The 17,003-nt window shown below is 45.4% G+C and overlaps 1 protein-coding gene across 1 annotated transcript in view; it reads left to right on the plus strand.

The window, feature by feature from the left end:
* Positions 1-3,218: 3,218 nt before the first annotated feature.
* The window catches only part of GPR35 (G protein-coupled receptor 35), a 40,104-nt gene continuing 26,319 nt past the window's right edge, over positions 3,219-17,003 (plus strand). Inside the window, exon 1 of the mRNA XM_063919544.1 lies at positions 3,219-3,256. The gene's annotated coding sequence lies outside the window, so the exon portion shown is untranslated. The remainder of the gene's footprint in view (positions 3,257-17,003) is intronic.

Here is a 17,003-nt window from a genome sequence, read left to right on the forward strand (position 1 = left end):
TCGCTCGCCATGCGAGGGGACGCGGTGCACTAATTGGGGTTCCCAGTCACTTTACGCAAAAAAACGACACCAAAAAAAGTAAAAAAACTCATGTCGACCTTTTCATATGTCGACCTTTCATGTATCGACCATTTTCATGTGTCGACCATGTGTCCATGTCGACCATGTCAATGTCGACCAATAGTGGTCGACCTAATGACTGTCGACCATAACATGGTCGACCATTCATACCGGAACCCCCAGCAACACAGAGTATATTAGGAGATGCATGATATGTCAGGCAGGACAGGGCTGCATGTGACAGGGGCAGTGACATGATGTCAGGAGGGGAATGGAGGTAGCACGAACCCACACATTGAGAGTTATATAGTGGAAGTAGCAGGGTCCACCAGCAGCACAGAGTATATCAAGAGATGCAAAATGTGCTGCGCTAGATTAGAAACTGTAAATAAATCGATCATTTCACAGGGGCACTGACATAATGTGAGGAGGGGAATGGAGGCAGCAAGAAGCCACAGACTGAGAGTTGTATGGTGGGAAGAGCAGGGTCCCTTGGGGAACCAAAAAGGGGTCTGGCCACTACACAACATGGATCAGGGAAGTGAGATATGCCTATATACTAGATCTCCAACCAACGTAAATTAACTAACAACTATCATTCCAATTTACCATCCTCATTCCGTAGCGAAGCACGGGTATTCAGATAATATACTGTGTGTGTATATGTGTGTGTGTGTGTGTGTGTGTGTGTGTGTGTGTGTGTGTGTGTGTGTGTGTGTGTGTGTGTGTAAAACAAAAGAATTGGTGACATTCCTGTACTGTAACAAATAAAGAATCAATTTTTTCAAAGTAATTAATTCAACGTTTCAACACTTTATTTAACACACATAAAACATAGACAAACTATACAAAGTAACATTTGTCAAATGTATAGATTTACCTCGAGTTATTTATTATTGCACAATGACGGTACAGTATGCACAAGCTGTTTTGTCCAGCCAGCTTAAATTCATCTAACTAATAAAGGTAACGGATTGCATAATAATAACATCAATGATAACACCTACAGTATAACTAAGGCATAATGTCAAGCAATGTTATATCCTACTTACTGTAGAAATCATCAACACCATTGCAGATATAATCATAAAGCGCTGTTATATATAATATATCAAATAATTTCTCTCTCTCTCTCTCTCTCATATATATATATATATATATATATATATATATATATAAATATATATACGCAAAAGGTAGGTGCGGCACTCCAATAAACCAGTCGTAAAGCTCCGTAAGTCACAACGTTTCAATGCCGTTTATTAGTTAGGCATTTTCATCAGGATACTGATCCTGATGAAAATGCCTAACTAATAAATGGCATTGAAACGTTGTGACTTACGGAGCTTTACGACTGGTTTATTGTAGTGCCGCACCTACCTTTTGCGTATACATTCCCTTGTGAGGGCACCCAGCCTTATATTTATTTTAAGTGGTCGTGCCGGACCCCCATCTGTCGTCTATATATATATATATATATGTATGTATGTGTGTGTATATATATATATATATATATATAATTTTTTTTTAAACGACAACTTATTTAATACACAAATCATGAAAAAAAACAAAAAAAACAATGTTGTATATGCAACTAGAAAAGATAAATAAAAATACAATAAAATTAGGGATGTATGCATTACTATCTTTAAAAGATACTGTCAAAACCACTCTGGCGATCAGTAATCAGCTTTTTAAAATGATCTCCACCTCTGTGGTTTCAGTTGTTACAATTCATGTAATCTTATTTTCAGCTACTGTAGGTTATTATTTTTGACACAGGAGAAATATTTTGTTATGCTATGGAACATGTGATCCTCTTCTCCTGTGTTCCATAAATCTAGTCTTAAGCGTCTTTAAGTTTATCATCTGTAAAGAAACAAAGGACACAGGCCCTCATTCCGAGTTGTTCGCTCGCTAGCTGCTTTTAGCAGCATTGCACACGCTAGGCCGCCGCCCTCTGGGAGTGTATCTTATGTTAGCAGAATAGCGAACGAAAGATTAGCAGAATTGCTACTAAATATTTTCTTGCAGTTTCTGAGTAGCTCCAGACCTACTCCTAGATTGCGATCACCTCGGTCCGTTTAGTTCCTGGTTTGACGTCACAAACACGCCTTGCGTTCGGCCAGCCACTCCCCCGTTTCTCCAGCCACTCCTGCGTTTTTACCTGACACGCCTGCGTTTTTTAGCACACTCCTGGAAAACGCTCAGTTACCTCCCAGAAACGCCCCTTTCCTGTCAATCACTCACCGATCAGCAGTGAGACTGAAAAGCGCCGCACGAACAACAGCAATTCTACTAAGTTTTCTGTTAAATAATTTAGCGCATGCGCGCTGCGTATCATGCGCATTTTCCACCTAATCGCTGCGTTGCGAAAAACGGCAACGAGCGAACAACTCGGAATGACCACCACAGTCTCCTTATCTAAATTTATAATTCCCTACTATTGTTTGATTATCCAGTATACTGTAGATTGTAAACTCCAGTGGGGCAGTGACTGAATGACTAAATGAGAACATAAAAACAAGAACCTTTTGTAGGTATAATGAATGCACAAAATAATGATAACCCTAATAGGGAAGTACAGTAGTTCCTCAAATGATTTGGTTTATTTAAAAAAAATGTACTGGTGCTGTTATTAATATTCTCTCCTAGAAATTTATCTGTCATCAAGATATGACTTTTTTTAAATGAATAATTCTCTTAATCTGATTAGATGCAGAATTTCTATTAAATACATCTGTGTACATCACAGACCATAAGCTCTATCCAGTTTGTCTATGGCGTTTATGCCGTTAGGCAATGCTCCTGATACAAATCCTACAGTCAGGGCCGGCACTACTTGTCTCAGCAGAGTATGCAAAGCTGGAAGGTGCTGGGCTGGAGAGGTGCTCTCCCCGCTCTGCTACTATGCTGCTGTCCGCTGTTGCTACCGGTTGCGCTGCGCATATCACACTTTATGACAGGCAGCTGTAGCTGCAGTTCTGAGAGAGCAGCAGGGGAAGTCTCTGCAACTCCCTTACTGCTTTGCTGTGTCTCTCTGATGATCTCAACAAAAGGGACAGAAGAGCATGTGCTGAACTTTGATTGGAGGAGCTTAGCACATGTTGAGTAGAGGAGGCCCTGATTGGAGGAGATTGTCACATGCTCCTCTGAACCCTGGAACACTGAGGATCTCACAGCATGGACCCTGTCTGTGAGTGTTCAGCCTGTCTCCTCTGTCTCCAAAGTTATTGCTCCTATGATGTCTCCATATAGCTTTTGCATATCTCTACCACTCTCCATGCAACTTCTATCTATCTGTGACTTCTACATGTTTCATTCTGTTTCTTTATATTCTGTGCCCTATGTCTGTCTCCCCCTCTCTCTCTGCCCAGCATTTGTCTGCCTCCTCTCTCTGCCTATTATCTGCCCCTCTCCCTCTGCCCCTTATCTGTCCCTCCCTCTCTCTCTGACCAACATCTGTCCCCTCATATTTGCCCAACATCTGTTTCTCCCTCTGCCCTGCATCTGTCTCCTCTCACACTATGTCTGTCTGTCCAGCATCTGTCTTCTACATGTTTCTTTCTGCCTGTCTATATTCTGTGCCCACCAACTGTCTCCTCCCCCATCTCACTGCTCAGCATCTCCCCCCCCCCCCTTCTCTGACCAGCATTTTGTGTATAAGTGGCACTTTTACTGTAGGAATTATGTGTAAGGGGCTCTACTACTGTGGACATTATGTATATAAGGGGCACTACTACTGTGGGCATTGTTTATAAGGGGCACTACTGTGGGCATTGTATATAAGGGGCACTACTGTGTAGTGTAACACAAATAGGGGACACTACTGTGTTATGTAAAGTGAATAAAGGGAACTACTGTGTATTGTAAACATGAATAAGGGACACTACAATTTAGGAACATATTCGTCAATAATTATCTCTAATGAAGTATATACCACTAATTATAGATCCTGTGAATGGTTTGATAGTCACTTTAAATATAGGTATGTTGGTTGAAGTGAGCTCCACTTACAGTTATTTTTAACAAAGGTATCTATGGTACCTGGGTAATTTCAATAGGGTGCTTTTACACTGCACAATTGGGGATATTCAGACTCAATAACTATTTTGCTAAAATGCAGATTGGCCGATTATCCACATCGGATTATCTGCATCGCGCGTGGCAGGGTTTCACTATGTAATTGCATCCTGGCATGATGCGATCGCATAGTGAGTTACAGACGGTGGGCATTTGGGGGTGGTGACGCAATGTTGGTGGGGAGTGGTACTGGAAATGCAGGCGTGTCATGGCCATTTTCAGAGTGACTGGGGGACATCACCTGCGTTTCCTGCCATTTGAAACATTGCAGGGTGGAGCTACACATGCTGGATGGTCTCGCCCTGTGCTGGGCAGCCCCCACCATACGATTTTTACCAGTAGCAGTTTTGGGATTTTAACAAAACTGCTACGGAGTCTGAATAATCCCAAATATCCCTGGTTGCTGCTACTTCCCAAGCAAAACGTAGGATATTTATTGCGGGTAAAAGGGGTATAAGTTATCATTTGAAAACACCTTCCCAAATCTTTATATACTGTAGCGCTGGTTTTCTATATCTTGTCTTCATTAATATTTTTTTTCAGACCCCACAGTGTCTGCTCAATTAGCAGCAGCTATAGTTATTTAAGTAACACAATAAAAGCATCACCTTTTTCAAAGGTTTTCATTGATTAACAGTTTTGTTACATAAAGTTCCAATAAATTAAGGGGCTGGGATAAAATGTGCTAGCAGCACTTTGAAGCACTTATCTTATATTTTAAATGCTTGTTTGCATGATTCCTGGCAAAAAAAATGAGCTAACAGCTTTGGTCTCCCCAGGCTCTGTCTATAGGAATGAATGGAGCAGAGTGTCTCCATTCATTCCTATGGGCAAACTGTGATAGTCAGAGCCCGGGGAGACCAAAGCAAATCAGAAAGCTGTTGCTTTGGCAGCAGCTCCTGATTGGCTGCCGGGTCCCTCTACTGACATTATTATTTGAAAAGGTAGCAGGTAGTGAGAGGTGAAGGGAGTAAGTAAAGGATAGAGAGATTCAGATGATCAGACACAAAGAAGAGCATGAGGGGAGAAACAGGTAAACAGATCATATAATGTTTTATATTCTACTACTAAAATGAGTCTCATACTATCAATATACCTATAGCTTCAGCGTGTGGGAGTGGCATACGATTCAAATTTCCTTCCCCCCACTACTAATTTTTCACTTCGAGCACTGTGTTTAACCGATATTACAAACTAATACATGCCTGAGTTTATCTCTTTTATTAAGGAATGTTCTATTTGTGGTTAGTTTCTGTAGATAATCAACGTGTTTCTTTGTTTTATGTGTCTTTCAAATCCTTTCTCTTACGTCCTAGAGGATACCGGGGTCCACTTAGTACCATGGGGTATAGACGGGTCCACTAGGAGCCATGGGCACTTTAAGAATTTGATAGTGTGGGCTGGCTCCTCCCTCTATGCCCCCCTACCAGACTCAGTTTAGAAAATGTGCCCGGAGGAGCCGGTCACGCTGAAGGGAGCTCCTGAAGAGTTTTCTGCATTTATTTTTCTCATACGTCCTAGAGGATGCTGGGAACACCATAAGAGCCATGGGATATAGACGGGATCCGCAGGAGACAGGGGCACTTTAAGACTTTCAAAGGGGAGTGAACTGGCTCCTCCCTCTATGCCCCTCCTCCAGACTCCAGTTTTAGAATTGTGCCCAGGCAGACTGGATGCACTTAGAGGAGATCTACTGAGTTTCTCTGAAAAGACTTTATGTTAGGTTTTTTATTTTCAGGGAGATGCGCTGGGCAGCATAAACCTCATCATTTAAGGCTGGCAAAGTAGATTATAAGTGCCTAGACACTGGATTCTAACCCCGCCAGCATATGTATCTTCAAAAATAGCGGGGCTGAAGCACGCCATTAAGGGGGTGGGGCTTAGCCCTCACAGCTCTCATCAGCGCCATTTTCTGTTCACAGAGCTTCAGAGACGCTGGTCCTTCCTCGGCACTGCTGTACAAGTAACAGGGTACAAAACGGGGGGGCACAGTTAATTTGGTGCAAATATAAGTTATTATACAAGCGCTACAGGTCTGAGGCTTTATATTGACATTTCAGAACCAGGATTGAGCGCTGGGTTGTGAGCTGGCAAACTCCCTCTGTGTTTCTCTGACAGGCTTTACTGTGGATCTGTCCCCTATTTGCCCAGTGTGTCTGTGGGTGTCGGTACAGTGGTACACGTGTGTCGGCATGTCTGAGGTTGAGTGCTCTTCCCAGGAGGAGACTGGGTTAGGGACAGAAACGGCTGTGGGAGTGACCCTGTCAGCACCGCCGACTCCTGATTGGGTAAATGTGTTGAATGCCTTGAATGCTAATGTGGCTCTTATTAATAAGAGATTAGATAAATCTGAATCGCAGAACCAGGCACGGAAGAAATCTGTGGAGGATGCGTTATCACAGGTCCAGACCCCCTCGGTTGCACATAAACATTTGTTTGCTCAGTTGGCAGACACAGATACCGACACGGACACTGACTCCAGTGTCGACTATAGTGATACCAGATTAGACCCAAAATTGGCGAAGAACATTCAGTACATGATTGTGGCGATAAAAGACGTGTTACATATCACTGAGGACCCGGCTGTTCCTGATACTAGGGTCTGTATGTATAAGGCAAAGAATCCTGAGGTAACGTTTGCTACCTCTCATGAACTGAATACTCTTTTTGAAAAAATGTGGGAAAAGCCTGACAAAAAGTTTCTGATTCCCAAAAGGATTCAGGTGGCGTATCCATTCCCCTCTGGGGATAGAGAAAAGTGGGAGTGACCTCCCATTGTGGATAAGGCTCTATCACGATCAGTGTCGGACTGGAGCATGAAGGGCCCACCGGGGGGTATGCAGTGGTGGGGGCCCATGATTAGAGGTGTGGCCAGCCTCCAAAGGGGGTGTGGCCAGCCACCACAGAGGTTTGGCTAACCATTATAGAGTACCTGGTCTGGACTCCTTGATAATTGATATAGTAATTAATGCTAGTACATGCATGATAATGTGCCAGATTAATGACCGCAATGTACTGTAGAGTATACATCATAATCCTGTGCAGTATAAGGTAACATATGTATAATACATAATTCAAGTGCACAGTCTAGAACCTGATCCCTAGAGGAGGAGGGTTGTTTCCCCTGTACCCCTGTGGGCCAGTCCAAGCCTGATCACGATTGTCTAAAAAGGTGGCTTTACCGTCTCCTGACACAGCTGCCCTTAAGGATCCTGCGGATCGTAGACAGGAAAATACGTTAAAATCCATTTACGTCACCACAGGTACACTGCTCAGACCAACCATTGCATCTGCGTGGGTGAGTAGTGCTATTGAAAAGTGGGCAGATAACTTGTCATCTGATATAGATACCCTAGATAGGGATAGCATCCTTTTAACGCTGGGTTATATCAGGGATGCTGCAGCTTACCTAAAGGAAGCAGTGAGAGATATTGGCATTTTGGGTTCAAAAGCCAATGCCATGGCAGTCTCAGCTAGAAGGGCATTGTGGATTCATCAATGGAATGCTGATACTGACTCTAAGAAAGCTATGGAGTCTCTTCCATATAAAGATAGTGTCTTGTTTGGTGACGGTCTCGCGGATTTGGTATCTACGGCTACCGCGGGTAAGTCGTCATTTTTTATACACTTCAAAGTGCGGGATCCCTTCTGCGCTCATCCAACAACAATATGCATAAATACAATAAGTGGTAGATTCCCAATGGAATAAGTCTCTGGCTAAATTACAGTCTTTTTTCGTTCTTTATACAAGGCGGAAGTCCCAAATGTAGGGAGACTCAATGAATGCCGTACTCACAAGGAGTCGTGGTATGTCCCGCATGTAGGAGTGTCTTTAGTCGCTCGGTTCTTCTCTACTTTATCCGAGGTGGAGAGTTCTTGTCCTCGTAGTTGGAAAGAGGAAAAAGTGGAAGACGGAAGAGCAACTGATGGTGTAGTATGTTCATACAAGTAGGAGATCACTGAATAAATGGGGGGTGGGATACGGGATTATCTTCAACGTGACTCTAGGGATAGTGGTCCGTGATTTTCATCCTTTTAGTGCGTGCTGGTATACAAATGGAGGTGATGGGAGTGATTGGTGATTTAACGCGTACCTTACTCACGTTAAATCAGGGTTGATCTTCCATATAAAGGTATCTTTGCTCCTTCGTCGCTCGTCCTTCTTCTTATTGTCCTTCCTTCATCACAAAGACGGTCTGGATTGAAATAGTTTTCTCGGTGGAAAAGCAGGAGAGAGCAAATAATAGTGTAGTATGTACGTAACGGCACGTAATTAGGTGACTGTTAAAGCAATAGATAGCTTTTGTGCTTAGTTGATGGTCAGATGCGTACCACACTTACATCCATACGGGGAAGGAGAAAACACATAAAGGTATCTTTCCCTTGGGCTGGAATAGTATCATTCAGTCATTCATACCTGGACTAGACACAGGATAGACGAGAAATGGGCGTACCCGACTCACACTCAGAGGTGCGAAGGTCTACACGTAGTGGTATCTTTGGGATGGTCTTATACGTTGTGGTTCTCCAATCCTCACGTGGATTGCGGTATATATGAAGGAGGAGAGTGGAGTGTCAATAAATAATGAAGTATTGACACGTAAAAAAGATTTATTGGAACACAAGCAAAAGAAATGGCAACAAACCGGTGGTCATTAGAGAGAAGGCACCAGCGGGGGTGGGTGAAAGATGTAAAGTCCGGATTAACCTCACCTTAGCTGGTACCGTCCCAATGGATCACTGGTAGTCCTGGCCCTCACACCAACGCGTTTCGACTTAGGAGTCTTTTTCAAGTCGTCATTTTTGCCTTATGTTCCTCCACAACAAAAGAAAGCTCACCACTTTCAGATGCAGTCCTTTCTGCCAAATAAATACAAAAAAGGCCGAAGTTATTCCTTCCTTGCCAATAGAGGAAGAGGAAAAGGTAAAAGATCTCCAGCCGTGGCAGGTTCCCAGGAGCAGAAGTCCTCCCCGGCTTCTGCTAAATCCACTGCATGACGCTGGGGCTCCTCTGCGGGAGTCCGCACCGGTGGGGGCACGTCTCAAGCTCTTCAGTCAATTCTGGGCTCATTCGGCCCTAGACCCATGGATGTTAGAAATAGTGTCCCAGGGGTACAAACTGGAGTGTCAAGACGTTCCCCCTCATCGTTTTTTCAAATCAGCCTTACCAGCTTCTCTTACGAACAGGGAGGTAGTATGCGATGCAATACAAAAGTTGTGTCTGAATCAAGTCATTGTCAGGGTTCCCCTGTCACAACAGGGAGAAGGCTTTTATTCAAGCCTGTTTGTGGTCCCAAAACCTGACGGCTCGGTCAGACCAATTCTGAACCTAAAGTCCCTCAATCTTTACCTAAGAAAATTCAAATTCAAGATGGAATCTCTCCGAGCAGTGAACTCCAGTCTGGAGGAAGGGGATTTCATGGTGTCGGTCGACATAAAGGATACCTACTTACACGTCCCCATATATCCTCCGCATCAGGCTCACCTGAGGTTTCAGACGTTGCTGTTTGGTCTGTCCACGGCTCCGAGGATTTTCACCAAGGTAATGGCGGAAATGATGGTTCTCCTTCGCAAGCAAGGAGTCACAATTATCCCTTACCTGGACGATCTCCTTATAAAGGCGAGATCCAAAGACAAGCTGGAGCAGGACATTGCGCTATCCCTGACAGTTCTGCAACAACATGGTTGGCTCCTAAACTTGCCGAAGTCACAGTTGAATCCGACGAAGCGGCTGTTGTTTTTGGGGAATGATTCTGGACATGGAATTACAGAGAGTTTTTCTTCCAGAAGAGAAGGCTCTGGAAATTCAGAGTTTGGTCAAACAAATTCTGAAACCAGCAAGAGTATCAATTCATCAATGCACTCGATTGCTGGGAAAGATGGTGGCGGCCTACGAGGCCATTCAGTTTGGCAGATTCCATGCCAGAGTGTTTCAGTGGGACCTATTGGACAAGTGGTCTGGATCCCATCTGCACATGCACCGGAAAATAATCCTGTCCTCCAAGACCAGAATCTCACTCCTGTGGTGGCTGCACAGCTATCACCTCCTAGAGGGATGCAGGTTCGGGATCCAGTACTGGATCCTAGTAACCACGGATGCGAGTCTCCGAGGCTGGGGAGCAGTCACACAGGGGGAAACCTTCCAGGGAAGATGGTCAAGCCAGGAAGTTTGTCTACACATAAACGTCCTGGAGTTAAGGGCCATTTACAACGGCCTCCTTCAAGCGGAACATCTTCTTCGCAACCTGCCCGTCCTAATACAGTCAGACAATATAACAGCAGTAGCACCCATAAACCGCCAGGAACAAAGAGCAGGGCGGCAATGGCAGAGGCCACAAAAGTTCTCAGCTGGGCGGAAAGACATACAAGCGCTCTATCAGCGATCTTCATTCCAGGAGTGGACAACTAGGAAGCAGACTTCCTCAGCAGACACGATCTCCATCCAGGAGAGTGGGGTCTTCATCAAGAGGTCTTCACAGAAGTGACAAGTCTTTGGGGAATTCCTCAAATAGACATGATGGCGTCTCGCCTCAACAAGAAACTTCAGAGATATTGTTCCAGGTCGAGGGACACTCAAGCAATAGCAGTGGACGCGCTGGTGACACCATGGGTGTTTCAGTCGGTGTACCTGTTCCCTCCGCTTCCACTCATTCCAAAGGTGCTAAAGATCATAAGAAGAACAAAGGTTCAGGCGATCCTCATTGTTCCGGACTGGCCAAGGAGGGCTTGGTATCCAGATCTTCAGGAATTACTCATAAGAGATCCCTGGCCTCTTCCTCTACGAGAGGATCTGTTACAGCAGGGGCCGTGCGTGTATCACGACTTACCGCGGCTACGTTTGACGGCTTGGCGGTTGAACGCCGGATCCTAGCCCGAAAGGTTATTCCCAGTGAAGTTATTCCCACACTTCTTCAGGCTATAAAAGTAGTAACGTCTAAACATTATCACTGTATTTGGAGAAAATATGTGTCTTGGTGTGAATCCAAGAAGGCTCCTATGGAAGAATTTCAGCTAGGGCGTTTTCTCCATTTCCTGCAAGCAGGTGTGGATGCGGGCCTAAAGTTGGGCTCGATTAAAGTACAAATTTCGGCCTTATCAGTTTTCTTTCAAAAACAATTGGCCTCCCTTCCAGAAGTTCAGACTTTCGTGAAAGGAGTTTTGCACATCCAACCACCATTTGTGCCCCCAGTGGCACCATGGGATCTTAACGTGGTGTTGCGTTTCCTTCAATCACATTGGTTTGAACCTTTACAGAAGGTAGAGTTGAAATTTCTCACTTGGAAAGTGGTCATGCTATTGGCCTTACCATCCGCAAGGCGGGTGTCTAACTTAGCGGCTTTGTCTCACAAGAGTCCTTATTTAATCTTCCATGAAGGTAGAGCAGAGTTGAGGACTCGTCAACAATTTCTACCGAAGGTGGTTTCATTGTTCCACATGAACCAGCCTATTGTTGTACCGGTGGCTACTGACGCCTTTGCAGGGTCAAAATCTCTCGATGTTGTCAGGGCCTTAAAGATTTATGTCGCCAGAACGGCTCAACTTAGGAAAACAGAAGCTCTGTTTGTCCTGTATGCTGCCAACAAGATGGGGACGCCTGCTTCCAAGCAGACTATTGCGCGCTGGATCTGTAATATGATTCAGCATGCTCATTCTACGGCTGGATTGCCATTACCAAAATCAGTGAAGGCCCACTCTACTAGAAAGGTGGGCTCATCCTGGGCGGCTGCCCGGGGGATCTCGGAATTACAACTCTGCCGAGCAGCTACTTGGTCGGGTTCAAACACTTTTGAGAAATTTTACAAGTTTGATACTCTGGCTGATGAGGACCTCGTGTTTGGTCAATCGGTGCTGCAGAGTCATCCACACTCTCCCGCCCGTTCTAGAGCTTTGGTATAAACCCCATGGTTCTTATGGTGTCCCCAGCATCCTCTAGGACGTATGAGAAAATAGGATTTTAATACCTACCGGTAAATCCTTTTCTCTTAGTCCGTAGAGGATGCTGGGCGCCCGTCCCAGTGCGGACTCTATCTGCAGTTATTAGTTATGTTTATACACGGGTTGTGTTATGTTATAGTCAGCCTGTTGCTGACGTTGTTCATGCCGTTGACTGGAGTTCTGTTAAATGCCATGTTGTACGGCATGTTTGAGGTGTGAGCTGGTATGTGTCTCACCTTAGTTAACAATAAATCCTTTTCCTCTAAATGTCCGTCTCCCTGGGCACAGTTCCTATAACTGGAGTCTGGAGGAGGGGCATAGAGGGAGGAGCCAGTTCACACTCCTTTCAAAGTCTTAAAGTGCCCATGTCTCCTGCGGATCCTGTCTATACCCCATGGTTCTTATGGTGTCCCCAGCATCCTCTACAGACTAAGAGAAAAGGATTTACTGGTAGGTATTAAAATCCTATTTTTATGTTTGTTATTTTCAGGCAGGGCTAATTGGCACCAGCCTGCCTGCTTCTTGGGAGTTAGGGGGGTGAACGACCCAACCTCTTGAAGGGTTAATGGTCCTATTCCCCGCTGACAGGACACTGAGCTCCTGAGGGAACTATTCGCAAGCTCCACCACGGCGAGCGTACATTCCCGCAGCACTCCGCCATGCCTAACAGAGCCAGAAGAATGAAGAGTGGTGAGTACTGAGCAGGCATCCCGACTAACGGGGCACCGGCCATTATGGTGGCATGAGGGTACGGAGACGCACGGCTTCTACATGAGGCAGAATGCGTCTCCGGACACAGTACACAACTGCGTCCCAGTACACTGTACACAGTACCCATACTGGCACAACAGCCTTAAAGTGGTTCTCTCCATTTTAAGCACCAGATTCCTCAGCCACTATAAAAAAAGCAGGAAGACCGCGTGCCATTGAAGGGGCGGGGCTTTACTATGAGAGGATCCAACAGCTCACCAGCGCCATTTTCCCTCTACAGTGCACACAGACGCTGACAGGACAGAGACGTGCAGCTCCTCCAGTGTGACTCCAGATAACCTCAGCGCAGAGCCATAACTATGTGTGTGCCAGGTGTGCCTGGCACGAACGCAGTCACCCTGAGGGCGCAACTGCCCGCAATCCCTAAAGTCATCAGTGGCATTGTAATGAGTCAAACTGACTTATTACAAGCCGCCTGTGTGTGTGTGCTACCGCCGTAGAGGAGAGGAGCAGCTCCGGGGGCAGGAGAAGAGGAGGAGGAGGGAGGGGGACTTAGGAGCCGCAGCAGCGCTACATATGTAATTGGTGGCAGTGCCGCTGCAGCTATCCCTCTCCTTCCACAAAGGCTGGCCGCCGCTGTGCAAAAAGGGGACGCTGTCTGCCGTAATGTGTAAAAAGGGGGACGCTGTCTGTCGTAATGTGTAAAAATGGGATGCTGTCTGCCGTAATGTGTAAAAAGGGGGACGCTGTCTGCCATAATGTGTAAAAAGGGGGCTGTCTGCCGGAATGTGTAAAAAGGGGGACTGTCTGCCATAATGTGTTATAAGGGGACGCTGTCTGCCGTAATGTGTTATAAGGGGACGTTGTCTGCCGTAATGTGTAAAAAGGGGATGCTGTCTGTCGTAATGTGTAAAAAGGGGACACTGTCTGCCGTAATGTGTAAAAAGGGGGATGCTCTCTGCCATAATGTATAAAAAGGGGGATGCTGTCTGTCGTAGTGTGTAAAAAGGAGGACACTGTCCAGGGGCGGATTGGGATCGAACACCAGCCCAGGAAATTTATAGTAGCAGCCCTAATGGGGGTGGAGTCTGTTGGGAAGGGGTCTGTATAGAGGGCGAAGTCACATTTCTGAGGTCCTGATTCTGAGATAGACACAGTTGGGGCTTCCTTTGCTTTACGTTATGCTACTGTTTACTTGCGACTTTATGCATATGCTGCTACAATGCCCTTCCCTGATGTACATCCATACATCTGAATATACAAGGACTGATATGCCCACTTTCAGTGTCTACTGACACTGCTGTCTTGCCTTTAATCTACTTCTGATATTATTGATTTTTCATTCTACAAACCCTTTTTTAACCTTATATGTTTCAAAGTACAGGGAGGGGAGCACACACTACATACAGCACAGTACAGGGAGGGGGAGTGCACACTACATAGAGCACAGTACAGGGAGGGAGCACACACTACATACAGCACAGTACAGGGAGGGAACACACACTACATACAGCACAGTACAGGGAGGGAGCACACACACTACATACAGCACAGTACAGGGAGGGAGTACACACTACATACAGCACAGTACAGGGAGGGAACACACACTACATACAGCACAGTACAGGGAGGGAGCACACACTACATACAGCACAGTACAGGGAGGGAACACACACTACATACAGCACAGTACAGGGAGGGGGAGCACACACTACATACAGCACAGTACAGGGAGGAAGCACACACTACATACAGCACAGTACAGGGAGGGAACACACACTACATACAGCACACTACAGGGAGGAAGCACACACTACATACAGCACAGTACAGGGAGGGAACACACACTACATACAGCACAGTACAGGGAGGGAGCGCACACTACATACAGTACAGTACAGGACAGTACAGTACAGTACAGGGAGGCAGCACACACAAGTAGTGAAACACAGACACAGGGGACCAGTGCAGCGAAATCTGTCCCAGTGGCCAATCCACCCCTGCTTACATACATAGCCACCATATTATTACATGAATTGCACCACATTACACGAATAGCACCACACTGCACATATAGCACCTCATTACATGAATTGCACCACATTACACGAATAGCACCACATTACATGTTTAGCACTGCATTACATGAATAGCACCGCACTACACGTATAGCACTGCATTACACAAATAGCACCACATAACACGAATAGCACCATATTGCAGGTATAGCACATACTACACGTATAGCACCGCATTACACGAATAGCACCACATTACACGTATAACACCTCATAACATAAATAGCACCACATTACATACATAGCCACCACATTACATAAATAGGCTCATCATCGTGGACAGACATTGGGCAGCTATAAGGCTGAAGGACTTTGCATAAGAGACTGTCCCAGGGCTGGCTGTGAGTGCAGCCTGATCAGCTGGCATCCTGAGAACAAAGTACATCCTGCTCCTGTCCAGTCCCCAAACCATACACTGTGACCAGGGACGCCCTAACCCTTACACCATCATGATAATGCAAATAATATAATTAAAAATAACCTCTCTACCGGGTCCCCTTCAGTGCTCAGTTTCCACTCTGGCCAGTTAAGTGAGAGTGCGGGAGCTAGGGTGGCGGCGGGTGTAGTGAAAACGGCTCCGACCATCGCTATGCTGCTGCTCCCAGGATCGTTGAAGAGACCTTCGGCCGGGGCAGAGAGAGGATGCTGCTGGGCTGGCTAACTTTCTCCAGGTCCCTCGTTGGTAGAAAAATACCCAACTGTGTTTCCAAAGAAACACTAAGAAGCGCTAATAATATATGTATTCAGGATATATTTTAATATTGCTTAGAACCATAAAAACAAAATATCAGTGTTCAACCAAATAAATAATCTGTATTTGAGGCATTATTAATCAGTGGATAATTCCAGCACGTCTCCTTATAATAATGGACTGCAGTACTGCACACAAATAATAAGCAAGTTGTATAATGATTATACATTTTTATTGTTGCTATTATACAATTTTGTTACCATTTATTTATTTGGTTGAACATTGATATTTTGTTTTTATGGTTTTAAGCAATATTAAAATATATCCTGAATACATATATTATTAGCGCTTCTTAATATTTCTTTGGAAACACAGTTGGGTATTTTTCTGTGTAAGGCATCCAGTTGCCACATAGGAGCTGCTATTTTTAACCTAACATTCTAAGAAGTGCATTTTAGAAATTTAAAGTATACATTGTGTTAGCGCCTGATTTAGTAGGTTTACTATATCTTGCCCTCGTTGGTAGGACAGCTACACCACTTTTCATGGCTAGCGGCACATGGCAGTGCCCGCTAGCCTAACTTCCGAATTGCGTTCCAATAAACTGCAAGTACTAGAAGCAGTGTGAGCCAGTCCAGCCTGAGTTGAGGGGGATATGGGACCGCCCATTGGAATCTGTCATGGTGTCCTGGTGGGCCAATCTGCCCCTGACGCTGCCTGCTGTGATTACAGTGCGCTGCTGCTGCTCCCTCCTCCTCCTTCTCCCCTGCCTCCGGAGCTGCCAGCACCGAGGAGCCTGACTGCCTGAGCCAGTGGAGAGATGGTAAGTATCTATCTATTCTGTCTGTCTAACTCTCTCTCTCTCTCTCTCTCTCTCTCTATCTATCTATCTATCTATCTATCTATCCTGTCTACCTAATGTGTAAAAGGGGGACTGGCTGCTGTAATGTGTAAAAAGGGGGACGCTGTCTGCCGTAATGTGTTATAAGGGGACGCTGGCTGCCGTAATGTGTTATAAGGGGACGTTGTCTGCCGTAATGTGTAAAAAGGGGATGCTGTCTGTCGTAATGTGTAAAAAGGGGACACTGTCTTCCGTAATGTGTAAAAAGGGGGATGCTCTCTGCCATAATGTATAAAAAGGGGGACGCTGTCTGTCGTAGTGTGTAAAAAGGAGGACACTGTCCAGGGGCGGATTGGGATCGAACACCAGCCCAGGAAATTTATAGAAGCAGCCCTAATGGGGGTGGAGTCTGTTGGGGAGGGGTCTGTATAGAGGGCGAAGTCACATTTCTGAGGTCCTGATTTTGAGATAGACACAGTTGGGGCTTCCTTTGCTTTACGTTATGCTACTGTTTACTTGCGACTTTATGCATATGCTGCTACAATGCCCTTCCCTGATGTACATCCATACATCTGAATATACAAGGACTGATATGCCCACTTTC

Source organism: Pseudophryne corroboree, chromosome 4 (genome assembly GCF_028390025.1).
Source record: "Pseudophryne corroboree isolate aPseCor3 chromosome 4, aPseCor3.hap2, whole genome shotgun sequence".
In the NCBI taxonomy this organism is placed as follows: Eukaryota; Metazoa; Chordata; class Amphibia; order Anura; family Myobatrachidae; genus Pseudophryne; species Pseudophryne corroboree.